Below are 17265 nucleotides of genomic sequence, written 5' to 3' on the forward strand. Positions count from 1 at the left end.
AACAGTCAGAGAAAATGACATTGCCTGAATCATTTCAAAACCCACTAACAATTATTTCATAACCATTGATATCTCATCAGAAACAATGGAGCCCAGAAGGCAGTGGATCAACATTTTTAAAGCACTGAAAGAAAAAGAATCTATCAACCAAAATTTTATATCCAGTGAAAATGTCCTTGATAAATAAAAATTAGATAAGACACCTTTAGAACAATTTTTTACTTGCATGGCATGGAATGCAGGGTAATGTAAAACAAAACCCAATAGAGACTCAATTACTCAGGAAAGAGTAAAATACATTAGATGGTAAATATGTGTAACTATGAAGTGCTATTATTCTGCTTAGTTAGCTAAAATACGATTATTTCAAGAACAAATATGACATTATATTGTGTAGTTTATAGCACATGTAAAGAAGTATATATGATAACAATAGCATAAAGGATGAGGAGGGGACACTCAATGAACCAAAATGGTTGCAAGATTTCTACATATTTATGTGAAGTGTACAATATTAACCCCAAGTAAACTGTGAAAAGTAGAAAATATATATACATATACATATTTAATCTTAAAAGCAATCACTAAAGATGTAATGCAAAGAGGTATACCTTAAAAGCCTGTAGATAAGTTAAAATGGAATTTTAAAATATACTTAATCCAAAAGAAACCCAAAGGGAAAAACAGAGGGATAAAAAGCCAAAGAAGCAAGCAGAAAACAAATAGTAAAGTTGGATTTAAGTCTAACCAAATCTCGGACCTCAATCCAACCATGTCGATAATCACATTAAATGATAATTAATTAAACATACCAAATGAAAATAAAATATTCTTAAAATGAAATTTTTTAAAAACACACCGACTCAATTATATGCTGTCTGCAAGAAATCCATTTTGAACATAAAACCACCAATAGTTTGAAAGTAAATGGATGAAAAAATAATACTGCATGTATAGTAAGCATAAGAAAGCTGATTGGCTTAGCAGGGCATGGTATTGAGTGCCTGTCATCCCAGCTACTCAGGAGGCTGAGGCAAGAGAATTGCTTGAACCGGGAGGTAGAGGTTGCAGTGAGCTGAGATTGTGCCACTGCACACCCCAGCCTGGGTGACAGAGGAGACTCCACCTCAAAAAAAAAAAAAAAGAAAGCTGATTGGCAATATTAATATCAGATAAAGTAGACTTTAAAATAGAGTGTATTAACAAAAATAGAGGGACATTGCATAACAATAAAAAGGTCAATACATCAGGAAGAAGTAACAATAATAAATGTGTATGTATCCAATAACAGAGGTTCAAAATAAAGGAATCAAAGCTTCACAGAATTAAAAGGAAAAATAGAAAATGCCACAATCACAGATGGAGAATTGAACATCCTACTTGCAGCAACTGATGGAACAATTGAACAAAAGCACTGTGATGACACAGATCTGAGCAACACTATTATTGTGGGTTAAATTATGTCATCCTAAGAAGATATATTGAAGTCCTAACCCTCCAGTCCTTCAGGGTGTGACATTATTTGAAGGGCCTTTACAGAGGTAACAAAGTTAAAATGAGGTATTAGAGTGGGACCATAATTAATTCTTATAAAAAGAGGAAATCTGGACACAGGCACAGGCTGTGGGAAGGAAGATGATGTGGGAGGGAAGATATTGTGAAGACACACTGGGAGAAAGCCATGTGAAGATGAAGTCAGAGATTGGAATGATGAAGTTGCAAGCTAAAGAATACCAAGGATTGCCAGCCATGACTAGAAGCTAAGAAGGGTAAGGAAGAATTTTACCCAAAATCTCAAAGGGGCATGGCTATGTTGATACCTGATTTTGTTGCCAGAAAAGGGATTCCAGAACCCAAGAAATGACTCTTGGATCTCAGGAAGGAAGGAATTCAGGGCAAGTTGCAGAGTGCAGTGAAAAGAGGTAGTTTATTGAAAGCTACTCAGTTACAGAGTAGGGCGTCCTAGTAAGCAAGCAGAGGAATGCACCATCTTACCATCTTGATTTTAAGTTTTTCTTTAACTTGTTTTAAAGTAATATAGGGGTTTTGTCTATGTAAAGACTAAATTAAGTTATGCCTACATGACAAAATTTATTATTCTATTGATTTAAAGAAAACTATCCTTGACATTTTAGTGTGTTAAGTACACCAAAGCATAACTATAATTATCTTGAAAGCATATATTTTTATGGGTATTGGGACATCTGGACCTTTTGTTGTTGTAGGAGTTTGTCCTTGCAGGCATTACCAAGCTGCTTCCTTAGCTGTAAACATCTTAGGACCATGGGTCATGACTGACAAGGAATGTGTCTTGCTAGTTTTAAGATGGAGTTGATTTTAAAATGGCATTACTCTGGCTCTTCCAGGCTCCTGCTTCCCTAACAATTTCAGACTTCTAGCATCTAGAATAGTGAGACAATAAATTTCTACTCTTTAAGCCACTCAGTTTGTGGCAATTATATGGCAGCCCTAGAAAGCTAATACAACTATCAGTCACTTTGATCTGATTGATATTTATAGAATACTGCACCCAACAACTGCAGGATACATATTCTTTTAAGTATACATGATATGTTCATCAAGATAGATCATGTTCTGGGCCATAAACTTAAAATAATTGACATCATACAGAGTATGTCCTCTAGCCACACGGAATTAAATTAGAGATGAATAAGCGATTAAGAAAAATCCTAAATTAAACCACATACTTCTAAATAATCCATGGATTAAAATAAATCACAAGGAAAGCTAGGAAATATTTTGAATGGAAAGATAATAAAATACATTTCAAAATTGTGGAATGCAGCTAAAGCAGTGCTTAGGGGGAAATTTTAGCTTTAAATCAAATAATATATTAGAAAAGAAGAACATCTAAAGCCAAAGACCCATGACTTTACATTAAGAATCTAGAAAAAGAAAAGCAAAATAAACCCAAAGTAAGTACAAGAAGAAAAACAGAAAAAAATTAACAAAGCTGGATGATATATCTTTGAAAAGTTAACAAAGTTGACAAATTCTTAGGTAGACTGATCAAGAAATAAGCAGAGAGAACACAAGTTACCAACATCATAAATGAGAGGGGGGTTTAACATTCAGAAATGTATGCTATTAACACTAAAGAATAACAAAGGAAAATCATATAGTCACTTCAGTAGATTCAGAAAAACATTTAATAAATTCAATGCCTTTATGAGTAAAATTCAGGATATTTGAAATAGAAGGTAACCTCCTTACTTTGATAAAGAGCACTTACAAAAGACCTTCAGCTAACATAATGTTTAATTACAAAATATTGAACACTGTTTCCCTAAAGTTGGGAGCAAGTCAGGAATGCCCAATCTCACCACTTCGTTTAACAATGGACGGGAGGACTTAAGCATATTTTAAAAATTAAAACCTGCCAGGTGTGGTGGCTCATGCCTATAATCCCAGTGCTTTGGGAGGCTGAGGCAGGCAGATCACGAGGTCAAGAGATTGAGATCATCCTGGTCAACATGGTGAAACACTGTCTCTACTAAAAATACAAAAACTTAGCTGGGCATGGTGGCATGTGCCTGTAGTCCCAGCTACTCGAGAGGCTGAGGCAGGAGAACCACTTGAAACCGGAAGGCAAAGGCTGCAATGAGCCGAGATGGCACCACTGCACTCCAGCCTGGTGACAGAGCAAGACTCTGTCTCAAAAAAAAATTAAAACCAAAAGGCATACAATTCGTACAGTTTAGAATGGAAAAAGCAAATATAAAACTATCTCTATGTTAGACGACATAAGTATTCACACAGAAATTCCTATTTTATTGACATAACAAGTACTTACTTATTAAGTGAATTTAGCAAAGTCATAGGATATCAGATTAATATACAAAGGTCAATTGCATTTTTATGTATTAGCAGCAAAGAATTGGACAGTTAAATTTAAAAAATAATTTTATATTAGTGTCAAAAGCAAAATATCTGGGAATAAATTTAGCAAAAGACATGCAAAACCTCTATACTAAAACAACAAAATATTGCTGAATAAAATTGAGGATATAAATCAATGGGGAGATAAATCATGTTAATGGATTGAAAAACTCAGTATTGTTAAGATGGCAATAATTACCAAATTGATCTAAAGATTCAATAAAATCATAATCATAATTCTACCATTCCTTTTGGTTAAAACTGACAAGATGATTCTAAGAACCTAGAATATTTAAAGAAGTCTTGAAAGAAGAAATTTAAGTTGGATGATGTATTAATCTGTTCTCACACCACTATAAAGAACTACCTGAGACTGGGTACTTTATAAAGAAAAGCAGTTTAGTTGAGTCAGTTCCACAGGCTGTACAGAAGCATGGCTGTGGGGCCTCAGGACACTTAACAATCATGGCAGAAGGTGAAGGGGAAGCAGACACATCTTTCCATGGTGGAGCAGGAAAAAGAGAAAAGGGGAGGTGCCACACACTTTTAAGCAATCAGATCTTGTGAGAACTAACTCACTATCATGAGAAGAGCAAGGGGAAGATAAGAGGGAAATCTGCCCCCATGAGCCAATCACCTTCCACCAGGACCTCCTCGAATTTGATATGAGATCACATGACTCACATTGTTGGACGTCAAGACTTACCCTAAAGCTATAGTAATCAAGAGAGTCTGCAACTGGTATAAAGATCAACAAACAGATTGATGGAAAGAATAAGGAACCCAGAAATAGAAATAGACACATACTTATACATTTATTTTATTTTCAACAAAGGTGCCAAAGCGACATAATTTTGAAAGGAAGTCTTTTCAACAAATGGTGTCAAAATAACTACATTTTATATGGAAACAAATTAACCTTGCTTTAACTTATGCCATCCACAAAAATTAATTTGTGATGGACCATAGACCTAAATATAAAAGCTAAAATTTAAAAAACTTCTAGAAGAAAATGTAGGAAAATGTCTTTATGACTTTGAGGGAGGTAAAAACCAAAAAAGCAAAAATATTATAAATTAGATAATCAAAATTTAAAGAAACGAAAAGAAGCACAGAAACATCATTAAGAAAATGTATAGACAAACCACAGGACAGAAGAAAATATTTGCAAAACTTACCGTATTGGTATCTGGCTAGGCATGGTGGCTCATGCTAATAATCTCCACACTTTGGGAGGCCAAGGTAGCTGGATTGCTTGAGTTGAGGAGCTCAAGATTAACCTGGGCAATATAGCAAAACCCTGCCTGTACTAAAAATACAAAAATTAGCTGGGTGTGATTGTGTCTACCTGTAGTCCTAGCTACTCAGGAGATTGAGGTGAGAGGATCACTTGAGCCTGGGAGGTCAAGGCTGCAGTAAGCCATGATCACACAACTTCACTCTTACCTGGGCAACAGAGTGAGACCCTCTCAAAAAAATAAAAAAGTATGGGTATCCATGACGTACTAAGAACTTCTAAAACAATAATAAAACAATTTTAAAATGTTTTAAATGGTCAAAAAATTTGGACACTTCACAAAAGGTAGTAAGTGAACGGTCAATAGACACGTGAAAAACATGAAATATCTTTAGTCATCAAGGAAATGCAAATTAGAACCACAATGAGATGCCATTCCACATCTATCAGTGTGGCTAAAATTAAAGGCTGACAACACTAAATGTTGGTGAGGACATGAAGCAATTAAAGCTTTTATACATTAGTGGTGGAAGAGGAAAATTACATAAGAGTGTTGGAAAAGATCTTGCAATTTTGTATAAAATTGTATATAGCTACTCTAAGAACCAACAATTTCACTCTTATGTATTTACTCAAGGGATATGAAAACAAATATTCACAGGGATATGTGCAAAAATGTTCATATTAGCTTTATTCCTAATAGCCCTAAACTGGAAGCCCAGGTATCCATTAATAGAATACTGGCATATTCATAGAGTAAAATACTATTCAGCAATGAAAAGAAACCAACTTCTGATACAAGCAACAACATGGATGAATGAACCCCCAAAACATGCTGAGTGCACAAAAATTTGCATGAAAGAATACAAATTGTATGGTTCCATTTATATGAAATACTAAAACAGGCAAAACTAATCTATGGTGAAAATCACCAGAAGATTGGTTATCTCTTGGGATGTTGAGGTAGGAGTTTGCTGGGAAGGGACATAAGGAAACTTTCCAGAGTGATGGTTATGTTCTGTATCTTGGGAGTTTGGATTGCACAGGTGTATGTGTCTAGAGGAACTCAGGAATGATACAGTTAAGATCCGTACATTGCACTGTATACAGATTTCATCTGAATACAAACAAAGAAATTGTAAATAAATAGTGAACTCTGGCTAATAATATTGAGGTATTTGGGGCGAATAAAGTAATGTCTGAAACTTATTTTGAAAGACAATAACAAAAATAATTAAATGAGTTGCTGGATGGATAGAGAAATGAGCAGAGAATCAACATGGGATAAAACTAATGTAGTAAAATGTTAATTGAAGAAACCTGGTGGTAAGTATATAGGTGTTCACTGTACAATTCTTCTGCCTTTTCTCTAAGTTTGAAAATTTTAATAGACTTTTGAGAACAAAAAACTAATTGAAGACAATTGGCAGATTACCTATTGGGTTGAGTCTTGGCCTTAGGAAAAGACATGAGAGTCTAGCTCATAGGCAAAGGAGGCTCCTGGGGAGCAAAGGAGGCTCCTGGGTCCAGCAATTGGCCTTCTTTGCTCCATTCTAACTTTGGTGATGAACCTAGAGGCTGAGACAGAGCAAATAACCAAGTTCTTTTGCATTCTACAAGACCCACTGGCTCATGCTCTCTCCAAATACCTCACCAACAAGATGGTGACTTTAAGCATTCTCAGCAGATCTATTCTAGAGACCTGGAATGGAAAAGGACTGACACCATTCGCTCTCCTTCTGTTGAGCACCTGCTGTATGGTACTCTCTGTGCTAGGTTTCAAGGACATTATGACGAACCAGATAAAAATGACTTCTGCCTTCATTGTTCTTATCACTGATGAAACACTGCCCTCTTCTACTCCTATCATTATTCACACCCCAAACAAAAGATTTGCAAGTTCCCTTTGTAAGTCATTTTGACATGTCTCAAATCTGTGATTTCAAAAATCTCTAATGTTGGATCTGAATACCTCTATCTAAATAGAAAGGGCATTTTTTCTTGTTTTAACCTCTCTGGAGTGAAACTTGACACAAGAAAATCTCAAAGCCTCAAAATAGCTCAGCAAGAAATTAGATACAAGCCTAATGACCCAGAGTCCCCTTATACTCCCTGAAATAGAAGCCTGGGAGAAAGGGCAGCTGGCCACTGAGCTCAACCCTCTGCCCCACTTCCAACAGAGATCACACTCATTACCATTCCTTTCCCTAGCACCCCAGCCAGAACTCTCGTCCAAAGTTTAGACCAAAGACTTGGCATCAAGAGTAGGTGATTGGCCCACTGGGTAGCTTGAAATGACCTTGAATCCCATGTTCAAACCCAATTCCTCCAGCCTCACCTTTAACATACAGAAAAAAAAAAAAATCCTGTCTCTTTCCCCAAATCCTTCTGTTTAGAATGCAGGCATGATTTGAACTGATATGTTAATATTACAAATGACCCCATATTGAATGAGTGGCATTATATACAACAAAAAGAAAATAAAAATTGGTTGCATTTTTGAGAAAGGCTGTCACACTTTTTCCTATAGCAACTAACCTCTTTTCTTAACTGAATATTTTTCCCTTTGCAAAGTCCAGTCACCTGTTTGTCGCCTTTGCTTACAAATTCATAGCTCTGAAAATTTCTTAGCAAGATGGTCATTTCCAGCTTCTTATGACCCCTCCTTCTGGTTGAAATACCTTCGCTTCTTCTTCCTCCCTGCCTCCACTTCCCCAATAATTTTCACCTCTCAGAAAGTCTAAATATCTGTTTTCCTTCCCTAGAGTGCTGTTTTTCAGAGTTGGAGTTGGGGGAGATAATGACATGACTCAAGGAAATAAGTGCATAATTTTTCTTTCCCTGGTGCCAGTTAAGGCAATTGGTGCCTTAGGATTTTCTGAAGTTCTTTGAAAACAACAGGGTTAGTCAGATTCCAGCAATTTACCTTCTGAAGGCTGAGCATGTCTGGGCAATGGCTGCATAATTTGGATGGAGTCATCACTGATGAAGCGGAGTTGGCTCAGCCAGGCAGCACTCGTTGCTCTTTTTAAACTCCACGGCACCAGGGATGAAGTCACCTTTCTTCTTTTAAACGAACACATTTGCTCTGTGAGTCCCTGTCACTTCTGTTAGAACTTAGTATTTTTTCCACTGCCAGTCACCAGGACTTCTCACAGGTAAGAAAATTCTTATTTAGTGGATTTCACTCTAGGGAACCTTGACATGAGGGGGGGACTTTGGAAGGCATCTATGGGCAGAGTTGGAGTTAGATCAAGAAATACTCCATTGGGTGGGGAGAGTGGCTGTTTCCATGGCAGCTGGTCCCCACCTGGTGGGGTGGCAGACCATGGCTAGGCAAAGTCAGCTTTGAGCTGCAGTGGTGGGCTCCCACAGGGGGCATGGGAATCTAATTGGGGCTTGGTGTTAGGTGCCTATTCTAAGAGTTGTATAATGAGCATGTTAGTGAAGCAGCTATAAGTGGACTCTTTTGGGCTAGAGTCATCCATACTCCCTTTGCCTTCCTGCTGACTGGGTAGACCCTTAGAGGGTTGATCCTTATAAAAGATGTGCGGAAAAGCAGCTCTCTGGAGAGCCTTGATTTGCTGTTTAGCTGGTGTGAATGCTTCCCTTCTTTCTCAGGAGTGTAGCAGGAAACAAAGGGGCCCAGGATCCCTGTTCTGACATGCAGGTACCTTGTTCAAACAATGGCTGTGCTGCTGCATGTCGGGCAGAAGTGTACAAACACATCTTAGTGCCTGACCCTATGAGTTCTTCCAAGAAAATGCACATGAGATCTGTCTGTGTGTGTGTGTGTGTGTGTGTGTGTGTGTGTGAAGGCAGACCCTGTGCTCCAAGAGACCACTAAAATCTCCCTGCAACACTTTCTATGAGTTATGTGAGTCTCTGTCACTGATTGAATCATATAGCTCTTATTAGCTTTGGAAGGCTCAATAAAGACATCTTGTTTATGACAGAGGTGCCTGCAGGATGATAAATGGCTTTTGGAAAGAGAGTTGAACCACTGTCAAATGAAAACGTTGAGAATTGCAGAGCCCTTTATTTCTTGGCACAGAACCCTGCCACATATAGTATTTGGCACAATCATCTATAACCCATACAGGGAGCAAAGACTCTCATTTAGATAAGAGATATTTGCCTTGTTTTAAATGCAATTGCATACTGGCTGCCAGTGCCTAGTTATACATTCACCTCAGATTAGACCATATCCAGAATTCATCCTCACCTGAAATCTGCTCCCCATTCTGTGTCCCCTAGGTCAGTAAAAAGTTCCTGGTGGTAGATTTCTGGATTTCACCCTAAACACCCCTCCAAACTTCCTCACATTTTCACATCTGATTTGGGAACACATTCAGCAGATTCAAACTCCATATTATCTCTCAAATCCATCCACTTCTCCCCACCTCTGCAGATATTACCCTAGTTTAAAGCCCTTATTTTCTTCTAGGAATACAGAAACCTCACATCTGGGCCTCCTCTTTCCAGTCTTACCTCCCAGCAGCAGCCAGAATGATGGTTCTAAAATAATTGATCAGCACCTGCACAATCCAATCAATCACCAGTCTGTTGAGTCAGTCTTCTTAATATCTCTCCAAATTGTTTACATCTCTCTACCCTACCACTACTACCTTGGTCTAACCCATCAACACACTTTATCTGAGTTACTGCAGTATCCTCTCAGCTGGTCCCCCCTGCTACCAGGCTCACTTCACTCCTAGTATAAGACATTCAAGCTTCTTGTTTTACCAAGCTTTCTAAGGACATTTTTACCAGAGTAGAACTTGAAATGCTTATTACTCTATTTGGAGTTCAGAAGCATTAGCATTTTATGACTCTTGTAGGTGCTTGAAGGAGAGAGGCTAGAGTGCGAGAGGATGGGGAATGTAGAGAGCAGTGGGAAGGCAGCCTGAAGAATGCGTAAGCCTCAGACCTTAGAACCATGTGGGTCTTCATTTGAATCCCAGCTTCTCCACCTCCCAGTATGACTTGGACCAAATGTCTAAACCTTCATGAGGCTCATTTCCCTCAACTGTGAAATGGAAATAATACCTGCTTCATTAGGTAAATAGAAGAGTTAAATGAGAACATTTATGGAAGGCTCTAAAACATAGCAATTAAGAAATTTTAGTACCTCTCCTTCTTTCCTTCACTTTTAAGCGTTATAATCTCTAACTACCACCTATCTTGTCAGTATTCATGTGTATGTGTTTAAAACTATCCGTAGTTTGCATGGTAGGAAGAAGGAGTGGCAAAGAAATACATGAGAACTCTCTTAAGAAACTTGCAGTTTACTTAGGGAAATAAAGTCAACCTAAACAGCACATGTATAAACATCTATAAAACAAGCAATCTGTGATTGTAATGTGTGTAGTAATACCAATTGAGTACATAACCAGGAAAGGCCTGAGTAAACAGGTCTGCAAATACCTGCGGACACAGTGTAAATAGATCTATATCAAGCAGTTTTAGGGTTAGACTACTCAGAGATTTAAAAATCATTGGTTGATGTAAAACTTTCAAAAAGGACTTGTGCATTTAGAATGGCTTAAGGACGTGCAGATTAGTGTTTAAAATGACTACACACTCATTCATTAATCAAGCATTTATTGAGTGCCTACTCTGTGCCAGCTCCTAGACTATACAAATTCTTTGCTACCCTTCCCACAAGAGATTAATGCTAATTCTCCACCTCTTAAATAAAGGCTAGCCTTAGGGACTTGGTTGACCAATAGAATGAGAAGGCGGCAACATTCTGGGACAACCACAGCTAGGTTCTATGAAGGTTTACATCTTCCTCCTGGGTTTCTTGTCTCAGTCACTCTGGGAAAAGCCAACTACCATGTAGAGTCATGTGGTAGTAAACTGGCTCTCTGGAGAAAAAAAAAAGTTCCCTGATTTGCAGTGTTTGCCAACTTTCATGGTGTGAATACTCCCACTATGGCTTCCAAAATGATAGCACTGAACACAGGTTTGGGAGGAGATATGCAGAATCAGCTCTTATAAGCCAATACAAGCTGGCCCAAGCCCATGGCTGTCAATTACTCTGAGACCAGCATACTGTGAGAAAGTCCAAGCTGGCCACACGGAAGCTACAAGGATTGAATCCCAACCAGTCCTCAGATTTTCCAGCCATTCAAACTTAGGCTTCAGACATGTAAGGAAAGAAACTTTTAAATGACTCCAGACCCCCCAACTATCTGACTGCAACTATATGAGAGACCCTGAATGAGAACCACTCAGCTCAGCCCACTCAGCCCACAGAACACTGAGAGATAATAACCATTTGTATTAATTAAGTTTGGGGGTGGTTTTTACGCAGCATTAGATAAAGGGAACAAGGTGGTAACGTTGATTACTCTGAAGCCAGCTGAGATCAAGCCCCTGAGGTGGTGTCAGGAATAGAAGAATCCAACCAGGTAGTTCTTTGTCCTTGCGTATTTCCTGGCCTTATACCACTTACGCAAATGTTTTGGTTAAAAAGGCTGGAGAAAGAGACTCATTTACTAACTCGTTTTGCCATTATAATAAAATCAGGGAAAAAGCATCTCTCACACTCACACACACATTCTTCTCTCATCATCTGCCTCCATACCTACCCACCCAACTCTCCTCATACAAGGCTCTGCTGAAGATCTGCCTTGCCTGCTATATTGGTTGTGCCGCATCCTCCACATGGAATTTGTTAGGAGAAGGAGGTAGAGCAGAGTCAATATGAAATCAGGGAACTGCCCAGAGGTGCCACTTGAGGCCTGGTGGAAAGCACCTGAAGCCATGAAAAAAGAGTAGCAAAGAGGAGAATTTTAAACAGGCTTTGGTGAAGACACATAGACTATTGGTTAAAGGTATGAATTTTGAAGTCAGATGACCCGGGTTCCTATCAGAACTCTGACATTTTCTAGTTGCTGACCTTGGGAAAGTATCTAGACATATCTTCTCAGTTTCTTCCTCTTTAAAATCTGGATAGTAATGCCATCTCACAAAGTTTGCGTGACGATTCTGTTTGTAGATTATATTTGTGGAGTGCTCAGCACAGTGCCTAATACATCTGTGTTATGTAAATGAACAACAGCTAACAGTGGCAGTAGTGACAGCACTGGAGCGGTACTAATGACACTGTTGTTGCAAGTCCCAAAGCCACAAGCTCCCTGGCAAACCCAGAGCTTCAGTCAGTCAGTCACACTACAGGTGCCTGAGATAAGCGTTCAATAAGTACTTATATCACACTGAATATTCACATTCTGAATGTCTCTTCTACTGTCATTTTTTCCCCCTTTTTGCCCCTAAATGCATTTCCAAAGGCTTAAAAACACACCTGTGTGTCCCATCCTCTGTATCTAAAACAATATGAACTGGGACCATGTTTTCTCATTTCTTGTGAGACCTCTTCTTACCTTCCAGTGTGTAGCAGGTAGTTGAATAGTTCAGTGCTCAATATATTATAACTATTTATTCCTATTTTTTAAGCTGTATTTAAGAAGAAACCGAAGTTAGATGACTTCTAAGGGATCCAAAGCCCAAGGCACTCCAAAAATTTTAGGTTTACCAGTATACAGATAGATGCCACCACTTTGGTAGGTCAGGGTGAAGGATAAAATCACTCTTGAGAGCAAAATGTGAATATTCTCTTGCTTTATTCATACCTTGCGAATACAAAATTTTAATCCGTGTAATTTTTTTTTAAATTTTTTTGAGACGGAGTCTCCCTCTGTTGCCTAGGCCCGACTGCAGTGGCGCTATCTTGGCTTACTGCAAGCTCCACCTCCCGGGTTCACACCATTCTCCTGCCTCAGCCTCTTGAGTAGCTGGGACTACAGGTGCCCACCACCGCGCCCGGCTAATTTTTTGTATTTTTAGTAGAGACGGGGTTTCGCCATGTTAGCCAGGATGGTCTCGATCTCCTGACTTCGTGATCCGCCCGCCTCGGCCTCCCCAAGTGCTGGGATTACAGGCGTGAGCCACCGCGCCTGGACTTGTGTAATTTTAATGTATGAATTGATGTTTGACAGATTGGTCTCATTAAATTTATGATTGGTCTAGTTGTGGATTTTGTAAACAAAGAATCATGCAAACACTCTGGCTATTAAAGAATAGCTGGCTTGTATAGTTTTTAAAAACATTACAAAATATTTATAGATTCATGAGTCTATGAGTGCCCCCTTCACCCAGCCTTCCCCACTGTTAACATTTACATAACTATAGTACAATATCAAAACCAGGTAATTGACATTGGTACAATCCACAGACCTTATCAGATTTTATCAGCTATCCATGTACACATTGTGCGTGTGTGCATGTGTGTGTGTGATTGTATACAGTTTTTATCATATTAGCTTCATGAAACTATTGCCACAATCAAAATATCACTAACTATATCACTGCAAGGTTTCTTTATACTTCCCTTTTAAAGCCATGGTCCCATCCCTAACCCTTTGAGACTATTAATCTGTTGTCCATTTATATAATTTTATTTCGAGAATGTTATATAATCATGCATGATGTAACCTTATTACAATAGCTTCTTCCATTCAGCATAATAACCTTGAGATCTATCCAAGTTGTTATGTGTATCAATAGTTGTTTTCTTTTTGTTACTGTGTTGAATTGCATAATGTGGATTTACTACAGTTTGCTTAAGCATTCACTCATTTATCCATTGGAGGACATTTGGGTAGTTTCTAGTATTTGGCTGTTACAAATAAGGATGTTATGAACATTCATGTACAAGTTTTTGCATGAACATACATTTTCATTTATTTAGGATAAATGCCTGAAAATATGATATCTGGGTTTTATGTTAAGTTTTTAGTTTTAAAAGAAACTGTCAGACTATTAATATTTATACAGAATGGCCATAATATTTTATGTTACCACCAGCAAAATATGAATAATAGAGTTTCTGCGTTTTTGCCAGAATTTGGTGTTATCACTATTTTTTATTTTAGTCATTCTGATAGATGGATAGTGATACCTCATTGTGGTTTTAATTTGTGTTTGCCTAATGGGCAATGATGCTGACCATCTTTTCATGTTGTCATCTGTATTTCATCTTCAGTCAAATGTCTATTTATGCCTTTTGCCCCAATAAATGGGATAGCTGGCTAGCTATATGCAGAAGAGTGAAACTGTACCCCTGCCTTTTACCATATACAAAAATTCACTCAAGATGAATTAAAGATTTAAATATAAGACCTCAAACTATAAAAGTCCTAGAAGAAAACCTAGAAAATCAGTCTTGGCAAAGAATTTTTAGCTAAGTCCCCAAAAGCAATTGTAACAAAAAGAAAAATTGACAAGTTGGACCTAATTAAACTAAAGAGCTTCTGCACAACAAAAGAAACTAGCAACATAGTAGACAGACAACTTATAGATTGGGAGAAAATATTTTCAAATTATGCATCTGACAAAGGTCTAATATCCAGAATCTCTAAGGAACTTAAACAAACAAGCCAAAACACAAATAACCCCACTATTATCTAATTGGATTGTTTTGTTTTGTTGTTGTTTTTCACTGTTGAGTGTTGTGAGTTCTTTATATATTCTAGATATAAGTCCTTTATTAGATGTATGTTTAGCAAATATTCTCTCCCACCCTGTAATTTTTTATTCTATCTTCTTGAAAGGGTCCTTCACAGAACAAGAGTATTTAATTTTCATAAAGTCCAATTTCTCAATTTTTCCTTTAATGGATTGTGCTTTTAGTGCAAAGCGAAAGAACTTTTTACCTAGCCCCAGTTCACAAATATTTTATATTTTTTCCTAAAAGATTTATAGTTTTATACTTCATGTTTAGGTATTTAATCTATTTTGAATTAATTTGTATGTAATATGTCAAGTTTAAGTCAAATTTAATTTTTTTTTTTTGTCTCTGTATGTCCGATTTCTCAAGCACCAGTTGTTTAAAAGGCTCCCCTTCTTTCTTTGGATTGGTTTTTCAGCTTTGTCAAGAAATCAACTGGGCATATTTGTGTGACATTATCTCTGGGTTCTCCATTCTCTTCCATTGATATGCCTATCTCTCTGACAATACCACACTCTCTTGAGTATTTGACTACTGTTTTATAGTAAGTTGCATGGGAGCTTTGTAATAAGCAATACACTAAGTAGAGTTATTCCTCCCACTTCAGGGTTATTTGTCAAAAGTTTTAGAGATCCTTGGGACTTTCACTTTCAACATAAACTTTAGAATAAGTTTGTCTCTATCTACAGAACCTTGCTAGGATTTTGATAGGAATCCTCTTAGACATGTAGTTTAATTTGGGGAGAAGTGACATTTTTATTAGGTTGAGTCTTCCAATCCTTTAACATGGGAAATTTCTGCACTTATATGGGTCTTGTTTTTTTTTTTTTTTTTAAAGGAACATTTTATAATTTTCAATATACAGATTCTGTAGGTATTTTGTTGAATTTATACTAAGTACTTAACTTTCTTTGGAGCAATTGAAAATGGTATTGCATTATTATACTTCAGTTTCCACATATACATTCTTAATATAGATAAATGCAATTAATTTTTATGTTAATATTAAATCCTGCAACTGTGTTGAACTCATTAGTTCTAGGTTGTTTCTTCTTCTCCTCCTCCTCCTCCTCTTCTCCTTCTTCTTCTTCTTCCTCTTCTTCCTCTTCTTTTTCTTCCTTCTCCTCCTTCTCCTTCACCTTCTCCTTCTCTTTCTTCCCCTGTCCCTGCCCCTGCCCCTGCCCCTTCTCCTTCTTCTTCTTTTTCTTCTTGTAAATTCCTTGGGATTTTCTACACAGACCATCATATAATCTGCAAATAGGCATTTTATTTTTCCCTTTCTATTCTGTATGATCTTTCTTTTTCTTGCCTTATTGCACTGGCTACACCTCTCAGTACTATGTTAAGTAAAAGAGATAACAGAAATCCTTTCCAATCTCAAAGCAAAAGCATTCAGTCTTTCACCACTAAGTATGATGTTTAGAAATCTTTCCTTTATTCCTGCTTTGCTGAGAGTTTTTATCTTGAATGAGTGTTTGCTTTTGTTATATGCTTTTTGTTCAATGATCAGTATGATGATGTGATTTTTTTACATTAGTCTGTTGATATGGTGAATTGCTTTCAATGATTTTCAAATATTGAACTAGCCTTATATAGCTGAAATAAATCTCATTTGGTCATGGATTATTATTCTTTTTTAAACATTGATAGATTCAATTTAATGATATTTTGTTAAGGATTTTTGTATTACAGTTCATAAGAATTATTGATATCAATTTTTTCTTCTTTTGTACTGTCCTTGGTTTCATATCAAAGTAGTACTGGCCTCATAAAATGAGTTAGAAAGTGATTCCTTCTTTTCCATTTTGAAAAAGAGATTGTATGGCATTGGTGTTAATTCTTTAAATGCTTGGCAAAATTTTCCAGTGAAATAATCTGGACCTGGAAATTTCTTTTTGGAGAGATTTGTAATTATAAATTCTATTTTTCTAAATAGTTGTAGAACTGTTCAGATTATCTATTTCATCTTGGTTGAGTTTTCATTGTGATTTTTGGGAATTAGACCATTTCTTTGAAATTGTTGAATTTATGAGTGTAAAGTTGTTCATATATTTCATATTATTCTTTTAATGACTGTAAAATCTGTGGCAATATCTCCTGTTTGATATTGGTAATTTATGTCTTCTTTCTTTTGATCTTTACCAGTCTGACTAGAGAGTTATCAATTATATTAAATTTTCAATTAATAATCAGTTTTTTATTTCATGAATTCTATTTCTTTTCCTATTTCAGATTCATTTATTTCTGCTATTATCTTAATTTTTTCCTTCTGCTTGACTTCGGTATATTTTGCTCTTCCTTTTGTTGTTTCTTGAGCTAGCAGCTTGAATTACTGACTTGCGATCATTTCTCTTTTCTAATGTAAGCCTTTGGTGCCATAAATTTTTCTCTTGCCACTTTAGCTGCATCTTACAAATTCTGATGTTGTTTCTTCATTTTTGTTAAGTTGTATTTAGTCTGTAAAAATATCCTTTGAGACTTTCTCATTTACCTATGGTTTATTTAAAAGAGTGTTGTTGCCGGGCGCGGTGGCTCAAGCCTGTAATCCCAGCACTTTGGGAGGCCGAGACGGGCGGATCACGAGGTCAGGAGATCGAGACCATCCTGGCTA

The 17265-nt window shown here is 37.1% G+C and overlaps 1 protein-coding gene across 1 annotated transcript in view; it reads left to right on the forward strand.

The window, feature by feature from the left end:
- The first annotated feature begins 8130 nt into the window (after positions 1 to 8130).
- AMOTL1 (angiomotin like 1) overlaps positions 8131 to 17265 on the forward strand; it is a 188692-nt gene continuing 179557 nt past the window's right edge. The window contains exon 1 of the mRNA XM_012000930.1: positions 8131 to 8295. The gene's annotated coding sequence lies outside the window, so the exon portion shown is untranslated. The remainder of the gene's footprint in view (positions 8296 to 17265) is intronic.

This window comes from Mandrillus leucophaeus, unplaced genomic scaffold (genome assembly GCF_000951045.1).
Source record: "Mandrillus leucophaeus isolate KB7577 unplaced genomic scaffold, Mleu.le_1.0 Scaffold643, whole genome shotgun sequence".
Lineage (NCBI taxonomy): Eukaryota > Metazoa > Chordata > Mammalia > Primates > Cercopithecidae > Mandrillus > Mandrillus leucophaeus.